The sequence below is a fragment of the Gallinula chloropus genome, assembly GCF_964237585.1.
Source record: "Gallinula chloropus genome assembly, chromosome: 2".
Taxonomy (NCBI): domain Eukaryota; kingdom Metazoa; phylum Chordata; class Aves; order Gruiformes; family Rallidae; genus Gallinula; species Gallinula chloropus.
In genome coordinates, this window is record NC_140086.1 from 53,931,268 (window position 1) to 53,949,573 (window position 18,306).

The window sequence follows — 18,306 nt, forward strand, 5'->3', positions numbered from 1 at the left end:
TTAAGATCACTTTTTGACTGATTTAATTTTTATCAAGTGAGTCGAGTTACTGGTAGGTCTGAGAGGAAAATGAAAGAAGTGCAGCCAGGGAGAAAACCCCCTGCTGCCCTGGACTCCTCACACCTTGCATCAATCTACCCCCCCCCCTTCTCTGCAGAAGAAGGGGAGGGAGAGAGCAGCCTTGTGGCAGCTGGCACCCAGCCAAGGTCGACCCACCACACCTTGTGTCCAGAGGGTCAGGACTTCTACATACCAAGCCCAGCAGCACCCCAAAACATGCACTGGGTGTTTGATAATAAGCATGGAAGCATCCCGACTGTCCCTTCAATGTGCTGTGCTGGAGCAAGCTGGCAGCCAAGTGCACGTGGGCTGGCATCTTTATCCCCTTCAGCCTGAAGCTTGGAGCACCAAGGTAGAGTACGGATGAAGCCATGGGCAGGTAGCAAGGCATCCCTGCTTGCTGGGATCCACAGTGCTTTCCTTGGGATTGCCATGGAACGTGACAGCAAACCTGCATTGGGTTTGCAGGGCTGAGCCCTTGTTCCACCTTGCTTAATGAAATCATCAGCTCCTTGTAGCGAGAACAATCCCTCAGCCCAGGAAACCTCTGTTTCAAAGGGACTCCAGGGTATTACCCTGATGTAATAAAATAATTGGCTGTAGTGGGAAATGCTGGAGGAGATGATGCAAAAGGACTGCCAAGAGCACAGAATAAAATACTCCTGAAAAAAATTGGAAAATACTCCTTTAATGGCTTCACATAACCAGAGCCATAGGCATTTCTGTTTAGAGTTGTAAACATGCATTTTCAAAAAAAAAGAAAAAAATAAAGCTTTTAATATGTTCCTTTCAAAAATAATCCTTTCCTTTAAATCTGTAAAAATATAAGGAAGGTATGTGAGGTCACAGAAGTGACATAAAACGATCTGTCCTGCTCTTGCTTGACTTGATGCAAAATGCAAGAGGAGATCTTAACTTTTAAACACTGCCCCAGCATCACACCATCTGAGCAGTTTATACTGAACCCGTAATGTTGGTGCTCCGAGCTGCAGGAGACCAGGGGTGCTGGTACACAAGCGATCCTCCTCTGAGTAAACTCTAGCCCTTAGCTTTCAGTAACAATCTGCATTTCTCCACGTTATTTATAGCGGTTTCTAGGTCTGAGTCAGGCAAGCTGAGAAATGTGAATGAAATCGTCACTGGGGAGTTTTTGTCTTGGTTGTAAACAGAAGCGACCTGGGACCCCTCGTACAAGCGGTGCTGCGTGTGCTTCTCAAGTTGTGCTGTTTGTATCGTGCTGATTAAAAGTGGCTCTAAAACCAAGGCTACAGCTACAAAGTAAGGAGCGGTCCCAGCTCATTCTTATGGATTTTAAACATTCATTTTGCAAAAGCAGCCCCAGCAGAACCCTCATTGAGATTAAGTAACAGAATAAACGAGAACAAATAAACTGGGCTTAAACCATGACACTTCTGTGTCTCAAAGTAGCAGAGACCCTCCACCTATACCTGCATCTTTTGGCTCCAGTTGCCAAAGTATTTGGGTATATTGGGAGATTAGCTTTTTGAAAGCTGCAACCATTTTCTGCCAATTTCTGTGCTACACTGCTATATTTTTAATGAGGTCATTTACTGGAGGGTTTTGGACCAAAATCCAGAGCATTCCCAGACTGGCATGGGTTGCCAAGAACAATTGGAGATAAAAATAGAGTGGATGACTCCTTCATACAGGGAAAACTGAAATCTGTAAACTTATTTTTAATTATAAAATCCTTGATCTGGGAGACGTGCGATATATTCCAAATCTAATTAATGCCTAGTTTTCTTTTTGCCTGATTTATTATTTCTTGAACAGATTTCTAATCTTTCTCTGTGCTATTAAATATAGTGGGCATGATTCTCACCAACAATAATTTTCTGTCCCTTTCCGACAACTCAAGGAGCCCTGAAAGTGAGCAAAGCTGGCAGGAGAAAGTTACGCTCCTTGTATGCTTTCAGAGCAAGGCCTGAGTTGGCTATAGGTGAGAATACAGGTCGCTTTGCTTCTTAAAAGAAGCAAAACAGGCATATTCATTGCATGGCAGTGTTTCTATCTATGTCTTTAGCACAGCTTTGGCTTTTTGCATCAGTTTAGCTGCAGCTAGTTGGGCAGACAAGAGTGTCTACAAAGAGAAGACTATGTTTATCATTCTAGTTTAGTTAGAATCCGCCATCAGCCAAAATGTCCCCAAAAATTTCTATGTTCCCCCAAGAGAGGAGCTGTACTCTTGGTCTATTATTATTTTATTTCTGTGCTAGCAGCAATAGTCTGAAGTACGAAGGTCACTGACTCTCCGAAAATTCACTTCAGTGTGTGACCATTTATGTTGAGCAGGTTCAAGTGTATATCCACAACCTCATAAATGAGGGTCACTCTTGAGACAAAATTCTACCCTCTTGACTACTTCTCATAAGACTCTTTAGATTCTCATTTAATTTGCATAGAGTGCAGTGAGCTCGTGTTCAGGCTTTGAGGTTAATGGTGCATTCCTCAGAGTAAGTTCCATCCAGTCACTATCAGTGTCATCACTACACTATAACAGAATTCAAGGCTTTGTCTTATTGAGCATCTATGCATAAATTCTGAGACTTTCTTGAAGGGGAGCTTGGATTCAGCTGGCAGATTTAATTTGGCATCTAATTTGATGCCAAGATAGTATGTGTCCCTGCCTGTCATCGATACTGAGAGCTGAGTACCACTGAACTGACTCTTTGGAGACATGCTCAAGTTTGGATGTTAATCAGTTAATTCAGTCCCTAAAAATTCCCCTTCAAATTGAGTTAGTTAGATTGAGTTAGCGTGTTTCCAAAATCAAATAATCAATTTGCTTTATTCCTTTCTTATTAATCAGCTCTGCTCCATTGTGGCCCACTATAACCATCCACAAAAGAAACAAAATTGGAGGATGGAGAAAACTGTGAAGAAACTGGATGATCAGAGCTTTGTGCCACTCTCTGTTAGCACGGTGGGTTGTTGGAGCATCCATAGCTGTTTAAATAGGCAGCAAAAATAGAAGGATTGGCTCCAGTGCCTCTGCATCATTTACTGGTAGAAAGTACCTCTTGGCTATTGCTTGTGCTTGCTGTGCAATGCCTCAAAGTGCTGTATCATGACTGGGAATTTGAGCCAAACTATGAGAAGCCTTGTTGCCCACAACTCATCTGCAGGATGATGGTATTTCAAAAAAAAAAAAAAAAAAAAAAGGTTACCTGAGCTGGAAGAGGGGGAGAAGGAGGGGTAATTGCACTATCGGAGAAGACACAGCATATTTTTCCATCAGCAATAGAGAGTATATCGCTCAGTATTCAATACTTTGGCTGTTGTAATCATATTTGGTACAGCATGTGATTGTTTTATGTATTTGATTTATTGTTATCTTTAATTAGCGCTATTTCTGTCTTTTTGAGCATTAAATGAGTTTGGGTTAAGAATTCTAATTGTAAAAGTCTCTCAAATTAACAGAGTGGGAAAAAAAAACCCTCAACACATTCATAATGAACTAACATTTTTAGATTACAATAAGCTATTACTGGGAACAGAACAAATGTGTGCAGGAAAGTGATTAAACTGTGCAGAGTTCTCCACGCTGTACCACGGTGCCCTGCCATCCCCATTTGGAGCAGACACGCTTCTGGGGTCTTTCAAGCCCAGAGCTTTCCTTTCCTACAGCCACAGTCAGCTTATTTCGATGGAGACACTTCCTTGAGCCTCAGCCACCTCAGACAGGGGAAGAGTAGGAGCATGTTGACTCAGACTTTAGATCATCGTTTTCAAAGGCTAGAGCGACTGGAAGATTTTCCGCCACTTAATACAGCGATGGGTGTAATCTTCCAGAAGAAATGTCACTCTCCCACAGCCTTGTCTTGAATCTGCTGTCAAAGGAAACGGGCTTATATATTGCTAAAATATCTCGAGCAGCTTTTGACACTTCAAAGCATCAGCGTGCTCAGCACAACGCGGACGAGCTAACACTTCCAAAGCGACTGTACACTGAGGATCACACCGCTTCAGAGGCAGACAAAATTCTTCCAAAACAGATGTCAAAACTGACACGGCAACCCATCTCTCAGACAGTTCTGCTGTGTACTCCGACTGCCGCCTTTCTTAAACCTGCCACAGGGCAACGATCAGCATACTTGCCATTCGCTACATGTATTCGCGGCTCTGGCGTGGTAGATTACAAAGCCACCTCTGCGAAGCCAAAAGGACACGTGAGTGTAATTTCTTTTTCCACAAAGCATTGGCTGTGTTCTTCGAAAGGTTAAACCCGCCTTACTAAACTGTACAAACATTATTTCGCTTTTATTGACACTCTTTTTAGACCATGAAATGACTTGAGTTTTAATCTATTTATTTTTATACTGAAAGGAACAGACTAATTTAATAAGCTCCACACACAGAGGTATTTCAAAAACATGTTTTCCAAAGCTCTTTCTTGAAGGAGGGAAAGGAAAATAGCGTGCCACAAAGAAGAGGTTATTTTTAAGATAAATACAGTTGTATTTACTGGGGTGATAGTAGATTTAATATATATATTTTTTTTATTGCCAGGTATGGCTGGAGACTGTGACACAGCTTTCATTCTGGAAACACTCCTGTACTACTTGGATTGAGACTAGTAGGGTTATATTGTTCAGTTAGCTTCTTTCAGGAAAATAACCCAACAATCTATTAAAAATAGTAATATTCTGGATTATTTCATTTCCACACAAGATTATTTTCCCAAATGCACTTCATTTTCATGGCCCACCTTGCTCCTCACGGTGTGAGGAAGTGGCAGCTGGAGTACCTAATGGTACAGGAGTATGGTACAGGCTGCTCACCAGGGTGTAGCAAGTGTCATAGCTTTTGCTCTGATGCTGCTTGAAATGTGTAGGTAGCAATTTGATCACTTCCTTTTGCTGTATAAATTCAGGACCGATTTTCTGCACTGTGCTTTGGGGGGAGTAAAGTGTCCCAGCAGACCTGAGCATCTCTGTAGGCCTAACTGCAGAAACTGATGAAAAACCGTATCTTTGCAAGCATCATCCAAAGCTGAATAAGCCACATGTCAGAGCAGGGCTGTGTGCACAGCAGCCTCCTGTGTTCAGCAGCTGTGGGTTCCAGAAGATGGTTCCCCAAAGGTTTTGTCCTCTCAGGGGAATGGGACATCCACTCAGTGCAACCTCATAGTGTCTACTCTTGTGTCAAAGCAGAGCGGTAGTCTGGGTCCTCCTCCTCCAGGTGACTGTGAAACTGCCAGGCACCGCTCTGGATCTGGATGGTCCTATTAAATGCTCCAAACTTTGAAACAATAACAATATTGCAAAAGTGTTGGGCATTGTGGTCCTGCTGAGAGCAATTGGTCTCCACTGATGATTCCAACCTGCACTTTCCTAATGAGAGGATAACTTGGGCATGACAATTCACAAATGCTGCTTCTAAATTCAGTAACATATTTGAACACGTGTTTAAGTAACAGTGCTTTGCTCTGTGGAAGTGGATTTGAATATGCCTCAAGGCTCTTGGGTTTCATAGTTCATGAAATTGCTTCACATGGCAAAATATTAAGGAACTTACACAGATTATATAGAATATATAGATCAGGAAAATAATGGCACACAGGATTAGCTAGCTATTGCCTGATACTTAAAAGGGGGAAAAAAATCAGCAGTTTGGACTGCTCTACTGTGAGCCTATAGAGAATCCAATTTGCAAAAATGTGTAGAAAGGTCTCTTGAACATCAGGCTGGTCAGACTGACCAGAATAATAACTTCGATCTATATTTAAAAACCTTCTAAGTACAACTAAGGAAACAAGGATTTTGTTCTTGACAGAACAGTCCTGTCAATTCTGAAATCTGCAGCCCTTTTGTTTTTTCCCACCCACACTTTGGGCTGAGCATTTGGGCATTACTAATCCTCAAACTGACAGCAGCAAATAATCTTTATGATAAGAAGAAAGACTGTCCCAGGGTAGCTGCCTATCAAGGTTTCTGCTAGAGAGTGTGACAAAGTAATCAGCGCTGGTGAGGCCACATCTGGAGTTCTGGGCCCGGTTCTGGGCCCTCCAGTATGAGAGAGACGTGGACATATTGGAGAGAGTCCAATGGAGGGCAAGAAGATGAAGCAGGGACTGAAGCATCTCTCCTATGAGGAAAGGCTGAGAGAGCTGGGACGCTTCTACCTGAAGAAAAGAAGGCTTGGGTGGGGGGGGGGGTGGTGGTGTCCAACCAAGGTGTTCAAATACCTGAAGGGATGGTACAAAGAGAACAGAGACAGGCTTTTCCCAGTGGTGCCCAATGACAGGATCAGAGGCAGTGGGCATAACCTGAAACAAGCAAAGGTTCCTTCTGAACATCAGGAAACATTTTTCAACTCTGTAGGTGACTGAGTGCTGGCACAGGTTTCCCAAGGAGGTTGTGGAGTCTCCAACCTTGGAGATATTTAAAAGCCACCTGAACATGGTGCTGGTCAGGTAGCTCTGCGTGGCCCTGCTTGAGTAGGAAGGTTGGACCAAATGACCTCCAGAGGTCCTACCCAAAGTTTCTAGACTGGTTTTGGGTTTTGGCAAGAACCCATTTTTTTACATTTAGCTACTCTGTGGATTTGTGGTGCTTTGTTAACAACCGTAGCTTCAAGTGCCATGATGGAAGATCAACTAAAATACATATTTCATAGCGCTATGTGTTACCTGATATATGCTTCCGTGCTAATGTCTAGCCAAGCCAGTGCACACCATCCACAAGATGTACCTTGAGGGACAGTAAGAAACATCATATGTCCTAGGAGACAATTGGAGACCTATGTATAGTGCATGTATTGAACCGAACGCTGTGTTGAGTATGAGGACAATAGTATTTTCTAATAACTGCTGTACTGATCAGTTACATTTTTAGGACCAGGCTTTTTTCTTTTATATATATATATATAAAATTAAAATGATCCTATACATTTGATATTAGATATTTCTGGAATTGTGAACAAAGTGAAAACTTTCCCACTCTGTTATAAAAGCTTGTTAGGGTTTTTATAAACATAAGTGAAAGTTTCATCTGAAACCTTCAACAGGTATTTTGTATAGTTTCTTTCTGCAACTACTTAAGATCTGATATCATATTAGCACCTTGTGTTTTCCTTACCTGAAATCTCTCGTACTCCCAAGCACAGACATTGGACCACACAGTCATCTTTTTTTCTTTTTTCATTGCTTTAAACCTGCTGTGGATGGCTCAGGGGTCCAGTTTGGATTTGGGTTTTTTTTTTGGTTTGGTTTGGGTGGGGCTTTGTTTGTTTTGTTTTGTTTGTTTTCCCAAGAGCATCTTCTCAGCACTTTTTGAAAGCCAGACTCGTATGTGAAATGTCAAAACCCCAACACACTGGGACGTCTTGGGCTCTTTCACCAAAATTTAATACCCTGTAGAAGTAGCTTCCTAAACGCTGGACAAAATTATGTTTATTCCCAAGTGGGACAGCAATGCAAATATACAGAGAAATATAGATAAATATGAAAGCATAATGTACTTAAACATAAAAGCATGACAGTTTTAACTCTTCAGTTGATGAGTGTTGATAGAGGTTGCTTATGAGCACGTAAGTCAGGAGATGCATATCGGATGGTTGTGGTAATTGCTGTTATCCTTCCAGTTAAGTTAGGAGTATTTGCAGTAAGACACTGGAGCTGGGAGAACTATGAGATGGAGAAGAGTGAAGAGCTAGCAGGTCTGAGGCTGTATCAAGCTAAGAGGAAAAGAGGAGGGGAAGAGGAGTTATCTTATCAACTGATTTACAGAGTCCTTCTAAGTTTTGGATAACTGAGGGCTTCAAAGCATTATTTATATTGGATTTTAGGATACGAATCAAGGTAGACCTGTACGATGCTAAAATTGCTATAAAGCTTTTTATATTCTGTTGTTCAGTAGCAAAAAAAATAGATACAAAATATATTTAATGTAGAGATTTATTTTTTTAAAGTAATGACTAGAACCTTATTCTGCACCTGTTTTTTGAAACTATTATTTTTTAAAATTAAGATATAAACAAACATTTATAATGTATGTAAAAAAATACCTTTCATGATGCACCATCTCACTTTTCTATAAAGTCAGAAATGATAACAGTGTACAAGCTCTGCATGTAATATTAGTTCTGCTTTTACAGAATCCGCAGGTTTTCTTCTTTCATTAGTTCCTGACATCCAAACACTAAGCAAAGACTTTCTGAAGTAGCAAATAAAACAATTTAGAGACTTAATGGACTGTCACTTGGAAGGAAAATTATCTAAATACAGGCAGCAATTGGGTTTCACTGTAGCCATTCCGCTTTCAGCTCTTCCCATTACCCTCACCTTTTGCACTGCAGTTAAAATACATTACCAAGAATGTGAACATAGCTAAAGTGATAACTTAACCTGGCAAGATTCAGGGCCATGCAAAGTAGATTTTATTCAAAAGCCCTGTTAAGACAGACAAAGGTGATTTGGTCTCATCTTTCCCTGTTGTATTCAACTGGGTCTGAAAAGCAGCCATCCAATTTGTATGGGAGCTTACATTACTGATAAAGAGGAAAAAAATAGCAGAAACTGCAGTCAGGAATTTGACTTCCCTGCCTGTAAGGGGAATGACCATTTGTTCTCTACTTAAACTACACCATAGTAATATGAAAAATATTCCTCTTTTAGTGTTGTGAGCAGTGCATGAGAACTGGGGAAGGAAAATTCTGTGTTTACCTTTTCTCTTCAGAAATCAAATGAGATGTGTGAAATTTAGCAAGAGAATGTTAAAGCTTCATTGTAAATTCAGTATATTTTTAGAGATGTGCTATCTGCTTTAAATACTTTCTAATTTGGATCTGAGCAAACAAAATCTGCTAGCTGAGATAAATACCTATGTAGGATGGAGAAGATTTTGGCTGGGATATATGCAATCATCCATATTAAAAACCTTTAATAAAGCACTGCAAATCTTTGTGGTGCTTTATCAACACATAATAACGTATAATCTTTAGGACCAAAATTTTCACTTAGATTTCACAGATCAGAATAAAAATATTCCTCCCTTGGGAAGCTGTGAATTTGGACACGGATCCTCTCCACTGTGACCATCTTCCCCCACAAAATGTGGTGTGGTACGGAAGTCCCCAGTGAGGGCTGAGGCAGGCTGCTCAGTGCAACATTCAGATAGTGCCAGCGTGGGCATCTCTGTACCTGCAGAAAAAAAATCCCCAACACCCAAAAAAACCTAGAAAGTGGTTGAGGTGCCTCACTGTGAACCCCAAAGCTCCCTTCTTGGCATTACTGTAACCATTTTTAGCTCACATTAAAGGCTGTATATTTGGCTATGGAAAAGAAATATTAAAGGTTAACTATCACACATTTCAACAGTATGCTTTAACAGCACTTCCTTTATCTTGGGCTAGGCAAGCACTAAGCACTTTTGTGAGTCCTATCATGCCACTGCAGCAGGACAGCTTCTCTAAGGCTTCCAGATCTGTATTACAGGTAGGGAAGAGAAAAAGAACCAAGACCATGTGCCCACCCAATCTGCTGTTCTTCTTCTGACAAGACTGCCCTCCCTGGGCAGCACCCCACTTTCTACATCACAGCCCCAGTGGAGTGGGGTTCCCAAAGTCCTGGTCATGGGTCTCAGGGTTATCCTCACTTTTCTGTGATAGCTCAGGGGAAAACAGCTCTCCAAAAGCAGAACATGGGTGCTCTCAGCTACATGTTCTGGCTGAGAAAAGTAGAGTCAGCTTCCTTAAAACTTCCCCTTCTGGTTCAATGAATCTTGCCCTGTTGTGAGTCACCTCATATGCCTCCTTCAGGCACCTAGACTCCAGAGAGGTCAGAGTCCAGCCTTCGTTTGTGGACTAATCTTTTCTTTGGGCAAGCTGGAAGCAGGTCTTTGCTCGGTGAGTGGTTTTAAATCATCTCTCTCAGTCCTTGGATTTCATTGTGGTCAGCATGTGTCTAGAGTGAAGAATTGCAGCATCCCGGTTACAAACACCCCAGCCTTTTATTAGCTGTGGTCCTAAGAGCCTAATTCCATGGTTTAATCATTAGATAGGTCTTCCCGCTAGAGATCAAACTTCAAAGTCAGTCTTAGGTCGAGTTAACGTTGTTTGTTTACTAAACGTCCCCCCGTACCAAACCACGTACTGTCAAAAGGTTAGTGACCACCCACCAGACCCTGTGCGTTTTGCACCTAGGGAGCCAAATGGCTTCAGATAAAATCATAGTTGAGAAATGTTTTGTTTTCATCAGTTAAGAAAAAACCCTCACCTGCTGAAAGTTCCAAGTCGTCGGTAGGATGTAACAGATAACTGAATGAAACTTGTCTCAGTTGTGAATGAAACTCATCTCATTCATCTCAGAAAGCTCTGTGGCAGCAACGCTGAGACGATGAGTCTTGTAAAAAGTTCCTTTTCCTTAACTGGTTTTATAATTATAATAGCCTTCCCCTGTCTTTTGGGGAGGAATACCAGAGCTCGATGCTGGCAACAGTTAATGCAGGCCCTTTCTTCTATGTGACTTTGGGGCACATACAGGATCTGTTTCGGGTACAAGAGCCAGATAAAAGTTGAGCATTTATCTCATTTTCTGAAATTCCCAAGTTAAGGATAAAGGAATGCTACTGTGGGACAACGTAAACAGGAAAGCTTCAGCCACCTGATATAAAAAGACCAGATTTTCAAGACCTAGGAGAGTTGGAAAAACTCTGTCCTTTCAGAGTTCAGTCTTGGACTCCTGGCAGCCAATATTCCTCACAATAGGAGGGAGATGTGCCAAGGAATTTTGGATCAAGTCTCTATACTTATACTAGGCTTTGAAATGTGTTTTGCAACCCATGGAGGAAAAAATAGGGAGAAATTAAAACCATGAGTCAGAACCATCCCTAGAAGGTGTAAATTAAAGGGTTAGGAGACATCTCACTTTTAAATATTATTCACATTCAATAGAGAAAAGCAGCCCCTTGATGTTGCACTGACTTTCTGATTTAGAGCTCAGTAATTAAAAGCAGCTATTTTTAAAATTGATGTTTGTTAATCCAAGATGCTGTTACTTTGCATTTCATTCCAGGCAGCACTTTTATAAGTTTGCTCATATAATGCACCCCAAAAGGACCAGTTTTAAACCGAAAATCCTGAGAATATTTATCTACTGGATTTAAGACGTGATGGATTTAAGAAGCTTAGGAAAATGCCAGCAAAAGTCCACCAACTTTCTAGCACCGCAACTGATGCGATATAAATTGGAAATTAATTTCCTTCAGAAGACAGGCTTGCACTGAAAATTGTACACTCTCACTGGGGCTCCAAAGGTAGAGCAAGAGAAAAACGTTGTGATTCTGCCTTGTTGGATCCCTCCGTGGCTGATCCCAAGGGAGGGAACTGGGTGAGGAAAATCCTTAGGCCCTAAACATTTCTCTGATTAAATAAATATAAGTGGTCACTAAGGTTAGATTTGAAATTCGATGGATTTTGTCACTGAAAGACAGCAATGACAGCTATGTGTTTCAGATCAGCCATGGGAAAAAGCTGCCTGAAGAACATTAAGATAGGTTAGCTGCATTTAGCTGGGCAGAGAAGGTCCTAGAGTAAAAAGTTTAAGTTGGGTGTGTAATTTGAGACACTCAAAATGTTATTTTATATATGTAACTCAACTTGTATTATATATATATAACTCAAAATGTTATTTTGAGTGTCTGATTATGTGATTTTAAAAGAAGACTTGACACCTGTCTGATGATAATGTTGTAATCTTAATTGCTTAGTCTTAATTTTTTTTCCTGCTTTATTCCCCTTATTTGTAAGTTCTTACTTCTATTCTTCTTCCTGTAGAAATGAGCTCTAATATTTCTAATCCTTCCTCTACTACAAAATAGATTGAAAACAAGAGTATGTCTTTAATTCTCCCAATATTCAAGTCACCAGGCATCTAGTTGATGGGTCTTGCTCAAATGCTCATGGTTACACGTATCTCTAGGTCTGGAGCCTGAAGAAAAAAACCCCACCTCCTCTGAACACATCAACAAAGCCATGTTGGAGGTGGGATTTCACCAAGTGTGGGGCACTGTCTAGTTTCTAACCAAAGACAATAACAACTTTCCTTCCACAGAATGAGACTATGAGACATGCAAGGCCCATGGTGTTTCTTGGCCATGTAGCTGTATTTGCAGCTTTTAATTTCTGAGTTGGTTATAGACGGCTAGGAAGCTCTGGAGAGCTTCTCTATGGACAGCCCCCAGGAGCAGGTCCCTCAGCCCCACTTAATTTGCCAATGCAGAATCCAAACTTGCACGTCTCATAAATTCAGTTTCACAGGGAGAAACCTCTGTGACCAGAGGTTGTCAGGCTGGAACTTGAGTGACGTTATTCTGCAACTGTGTTTGCCAAATGAAATATGGATGTAGGAGCATCATTACGTTCTGAGAACTTCAGTAGGCAAGCAGGACTTTGTGCACATATATTATTATATGTTTTGTTTGAATACTTCCATTCTTGTGAGCTTGTATTTTGTCAATTTTTGACAACTATCTTAGCTCATTTGTCAATAAAAATGAGAAAAATGCGAGTTCAGAAGCATGTCAACACCTTCCATTTTTTCATCAACTGTGATAAGGTTAACCTTGAATATTTTTGAATTTATTTAGTAAAGAAGAAAAATGACATCTGTTTTGTAACCTCACATCTTCCTACGCTTTCTGACAGCATGCAGCATTTTCACTGAACTGTAAGATTTGCTCGTGAAAGCTGAGCTAATCAGAGGTGGCTATCCAGAGTTCAGTCAATAAATAGCTTGGCTTTCTAGCTTGCAATAATATAAAGGAAGATCAATAAGAACTATGAGGATTATGTCTCCGTTTCCTTCTGCTTCATATTAAGCTAGCCATGAAGGACAGGCTGCTTCCTTTCTATCGTTTTTTTGGCCTTAGCTATGTTGTGCTGCACCTGTTCAGTGGACAGAGAGGAGTGTACACGGACACTAGCCTCTGAATATTTGCATTTAAGCAATACATTCCTAAGCAGTACCTGTTCATAGCCTTTGCACATTTACTGTCAAATCAGAATGTTTAATGTGAAAGATTATATAACTTTAGTCCTTAGGACAGCCACGGATGTTGTCTTAATGTCCTTATAGAACTGGCTCAGCTATGAATATATAGACTGAACCCCTGCCCTGAGTAATCCCTATCCCTACTAAGAGCAAGCTTTTGCTCTAAAAACAAGTGCACAGCTTCTACCTTAACAACACAAAATCACAGCTTCAAGTAATGTCAGCCCACGTGGAGCTCATGAGACATCCAATATGTCAGATTACTTTCTGGAGTAGGGCTTAGTAAGTGACTACACTGAAATAGTGAGGAAGTGTCTGGTTTGAATTGAATATCAGCGTGAAGACCAAGCATTGATGGACATGCAGTGAAGGATATTTCTGAGACAAATTGGAAGAAAAAAAGCCAATAAAAAAGAAACACGGTTACATACTCAATACAGGCTGCACAGGGAAAAGTCAAGGAGAAAGATCCAAGAGAACCAAACCAGTTTTAAGTGTTTATGTAAAGGCAAATTATCAGCAAAGCCAGTGTCTGTCGGTGTTTTTTAAGCACCAATTTAAGTGAGTGTATTCTTTAGATCTGTATCTCATCTGCAATTAGGGTTGTGACCAGACATTTAATGCCATTTTAAACAGCAGACTAAGACACAGGCCAGAATTGGGAAGAAAATATTTAATATTCATAAAGAGTTAAAGGTATTTTAATTGCCAGGATAGCTGTGATTCCAGGAAAGAGTCTAGGGAAATAAGCCAAAACAGTCTTGGAACAATTCTGTCTGAATATTCATTGAGGACAGAGAAGGTCCGAGAACAGGAAAAGTTCATAAAGTATCTCCAAAATAGAGACTTAGGAACATAGCAGAAAGCTTAACTTCAGTGCCCAGGAAGAACAAGTCAAAAGTGCCATGAAATGGTGGGGTGTTTTCGTCTTGGCTATTTTCCCTCAGTGCTGAAGAAGTCTGTCATTGCAGCTAAACTTGATGCTAGCTAAATTTTGGGGTAGTGAGTAATGCAGTGCCACAATCCAACACTTCCGTTAATAACTTCCATCTCAGAGTGGCAACAAATGCCAATTTAGAGCACTCTGAAAAGAGCATCATAAACTCTGCACCTTTGACTGTTCGGGGCACTGTCCGAAATCCATAAAATGAATTTCAATACATGAAACTACGGAGGGACAAGGTAAGATTTGAAAAACAAACACAGAGTAAGAACCATGTGGTTGAACAGCACTACTGCTGAAGTTGAACCACCTCATACAGTTGATCATGAGCTGCATACATGTTGATGTGATGCTATTTCAACAAAAGTAAACTGAATTTTTGTGTGCTGTAGCCTAAGCATCATACCTAAGTCATAGGAAGCAGGGTTGGGGGTTTTTTTTCACCTCATGTGGTGTCTTGGGTCAGCAGCCAGGGCCCAAAGTCCAGTTCTGGATAACATAAGGTGCAGACAGAATCACAAGGAGGCAGGGGGGAGGAAATCCAGTGAGAAATACCTGAAGTGGAAAGGATGGCAGAACTAGATCTAGCTGAGAAACAAAGAGAGAAGAGACCACCCAAGCATGTAGAAGTTTTGCTAGAAAGATGGCAGTCAGCAAATGTTCTGCATGCTCTTTAGGACTATGACAAGAAATAATCAGTGTTCAGCAAAGATTTAAAGCAAGTATCACGAAATAGGCTGTGTTTGGTCAGTTTAGGGTTGACATTTTCCAAGGATGGATGCTGCTCAGCCCCTCTGAGCAGCTTGCTCCAGAGCCCAACCATTGGGCTTTCTGAAGGGCCTCTTGTCCTGTCACTATGTACACCTCAATCTATTCTCATCCCCTCTGTAATGACAGTTGCAGACGGCAATTTAATCTCCTTTGCTTGTTAACGCTGAACAAGCCAGTTCCTTCTCCTCTTCTATTTCTTGTGCTCCAGACATCTCTGTGACATTCTCCAGCATGTCCATGTATTTCTTGTACTGGAGAGCCCCAAACTGGACATAGTTCTTCAAATGTGGTCTTGCAAGTGCCACAAGGAAAGGAAGAAGCACTTTACCAAAACTCTTCTCTGTCCTGTAATGCACGAACGTGGATGTTTCCCATTGCCATAAAAATGTGTTGCTGACTCACGTTAAACTCGTCTGTCAGGATTCCCAGGTCCCATCTTGCAGAACTCCTCCACAGCCAGTCAACCCCAATGCATATGCCAGGCTATCTCATCCCATGTGCAGGATTCTGTGGTTGTCTTTGTTGAGCATCATGAGATTGTTGTCAGTCCACTGCAGTAGCTTCCTGAGGATCCTCAGCTTAGTAGTCCTGCCCTGCAATCTTTCAGCTGCTTCTACCCAAACTTCATTTCACCCATCAGTTTGCTACGAGTGCACTCCAACCCTTCATCCAGATGACCAACAAAGACATTAAAAAGTATGATCTTTGAGGAATACTACTTGTATATGGCTGTCAGGGCTTCCAACAAGTGACCACTACTGTGATAGTCCAAAATCCCAGTCATTTTGTCATCCACCTTGTGGTAAATCCTCACAAGACACATTTCCCCAGTTTGCCTACAAGTTTACTATTGAAGATCATGTGAAGGTAAAAGCTAAAGTAAAGGTATACAACATCCAGTGCTCTCCCCCCATCCACAGAGCCTGTCATTTTTGTTGAATAAGATCATCATGTTGGTCTGTCTCCATTTGCTCATGGTAAATCTCTACTAGCTGTTCCCAAAGACTTTATGTCCTTTATGTACCTGGAAAACCTGTGAGGACTTGCTCCATAATGTTCCCTCCTACTGATGTGAAGCTAACAAGGCTACAGCAATTTTTTTGACAGTGGGCATAAGATTCCTTTTTTCCAGTCATGGAAAACCTCTCCTTAACACAAAGAGCAGCTCTGAGTGACACAGGCCAGCTCCTTCAGCTCCATCCACAAATTCAGTTGTCCTATATCATGGAAGGCATATGTACATTGGCCTCCTCTATCTCACTTTTCTAAATGCTGCTACTAAGAACAGAGACCTGGAGGTTTGAGATCAAACCTTGCCAACAATGACCGACGTGAAGAGGTCCTTGAGGATCAAAGCCTCTGCAATGTCCTTTACCACTCTTAGCCTGCTCCTAGGCAGCAATACACTAACATATTCCTTGGTATTTTTACTGTCAAAGTACCTATGGAAGGTCATCTTCTTGCCCTTTACATCTATCCAGTGTCAGATCCAGCTGTTCCTGGCTTCACAAACTTTCTCCCTGGAATAACACTGGGAGGTAATCATGCATTGTTTCTGGGTAGTCTGACACTGCCTCCACCTTTTCTCTTTGTGCTTGAGCTCACTTGAGAGGTACACACTCAGCCCAGCTGGCATCCAAATGACACATGCTCATTTTCTTGAGCACTGAAACAATCCTTTCTTACCCTCTGAGAAAGCTGCCTAGGAAGATCAGCCAGCTCCTCTGAGTTCTTCTGCCTTTCGGGGCAGTGTCTCCTGTGGTCATGAGGCTTCTTCCAGATACTCATCTTTGCTCAATTGCTGCACTCAATCATGGTCTGTAGCAGACATCCACCACAATGTCCCCTCTGTTATCTACCCATAATCTCTGGACAAACCTGCTACCTGTTTCATAGCAGCCCTTTGTTCATCTGACAAATGCTTCTGTGCAATGCAATGTCTCCTCCTTGTCTGCCCAGGCTGTCCTTCCTAAAGAGCTTGCAGTCGTCTATTGCAGTGCAAACCAATTCACCCCTCCAGTGACACCATAGCTCTGGAGATGCTCATAGGTTCCCAGCACCTCCTTCCCTGTGCTGTGTATGTTTGTGTTCCCTGTTTTCTTCTCTCTGCTGTCGCTTTCAATGTCAATATATGAAAGGAAAGACACTCCTTAAACCCTGAGTATGGACTTGAAACTAAAATTCTTCACAAGAGACTATATTAGAGCAGGCAAACGTAGATGTACAAGCTTCTATATATCCATCCCAAGCCAGATCAGGCCTAGATGCAGTACATGTTCATCACACTCTAAGCTAGTAAGTCCATGTGAACATGGGTGCAGTGCTGTACCAACATAGCTATGTCACCTCTATGCTCCGCACACCCAGAAATTCAGGGTGCTGTTTGTCATATACATGGTTCCCAAACCTTCTGACACCACTAGTGAATCTAAATCATTAAGTCTAAATGTACTATTAAACTGTGCAGATTCATGGGCAACAGTTCCAGCAGCAACGAACAAGTCCATATCCAGTTTGAGTGACTGCAACCTGTCTGGCTGGAAAACCCTCTTGACCTTTGCTTGGAAGTTTCTTTACATTGAATTGTTATGTTACACAGTCCTGGCCATGCTGAAACATGAAAAAGGCACTCCAGAAACTCCATAATACCTCTTTTCAGTGAAGCCAGGAAAAAAAATTTCAAAGATTCCACCTGCTGGTCTTCACCTGAATGCAAAATCCCCAAACCAACCCTTCCCAAACACCCATCCCCACCAGCTTACCATCTAATTGCCATTAATGAGTTTGACTTGCTCCTGTCTGCAACAGGAAGACCTGAAATCTGCACAGTATAGTGCACAGCTTGATGAGCTTGAGTGCACCCTTTCGTATGGTGTAGTCAACCTGTTAAAAATAGAAGCACACCAAAGCCTGTCTAAGGAGGGATTTCTCTTTCTCCCACCATCAGATAAAGCTCTTCAGACCCATAATTTAACTGTTTTTCTCATTGTAGAGGTGCTAAAGAATTTGTGAAAAGACTTCAGCTAGTTAGTCTGCAATTTAGCTTGAAAAGTTTGTTTCTTCCCATTCTTTCTAGTTTTTGAATAGAGAGATATGGGATAACGCCTGCTTGCCATGGTAGGTACATGAGCTATAATTTGCAATGAAATATCATGAACTGTGCCATACTACAGAAGCTTTAATTAGAGTAATTTAAACACATTGTAACTTACCAGTGATTTTGCATTCAGTATATTTTAAACAGCTGAGCCCTGAAAAAAACGCGGTGATTTGCTCACCACCACATATCAATGGGCTTCTGCAGCTGTGGAATCACACTCAAATCGAGCTTGCACAGGCAGCCAAATTATTCTTCAGGAACTGGAGAAAATCACAGAATGATATCCCTAGAGACAGACCGTTAAAGAAAAATTAACTGTTAGGTCTCCTATGAGGTTTTTGGCTATTTGTACCTGGATGGCAGACTTCAAGTCTGCAAAAAAAAACCAAACCCAAATGCAAAACCCAGAACAAGCAAACT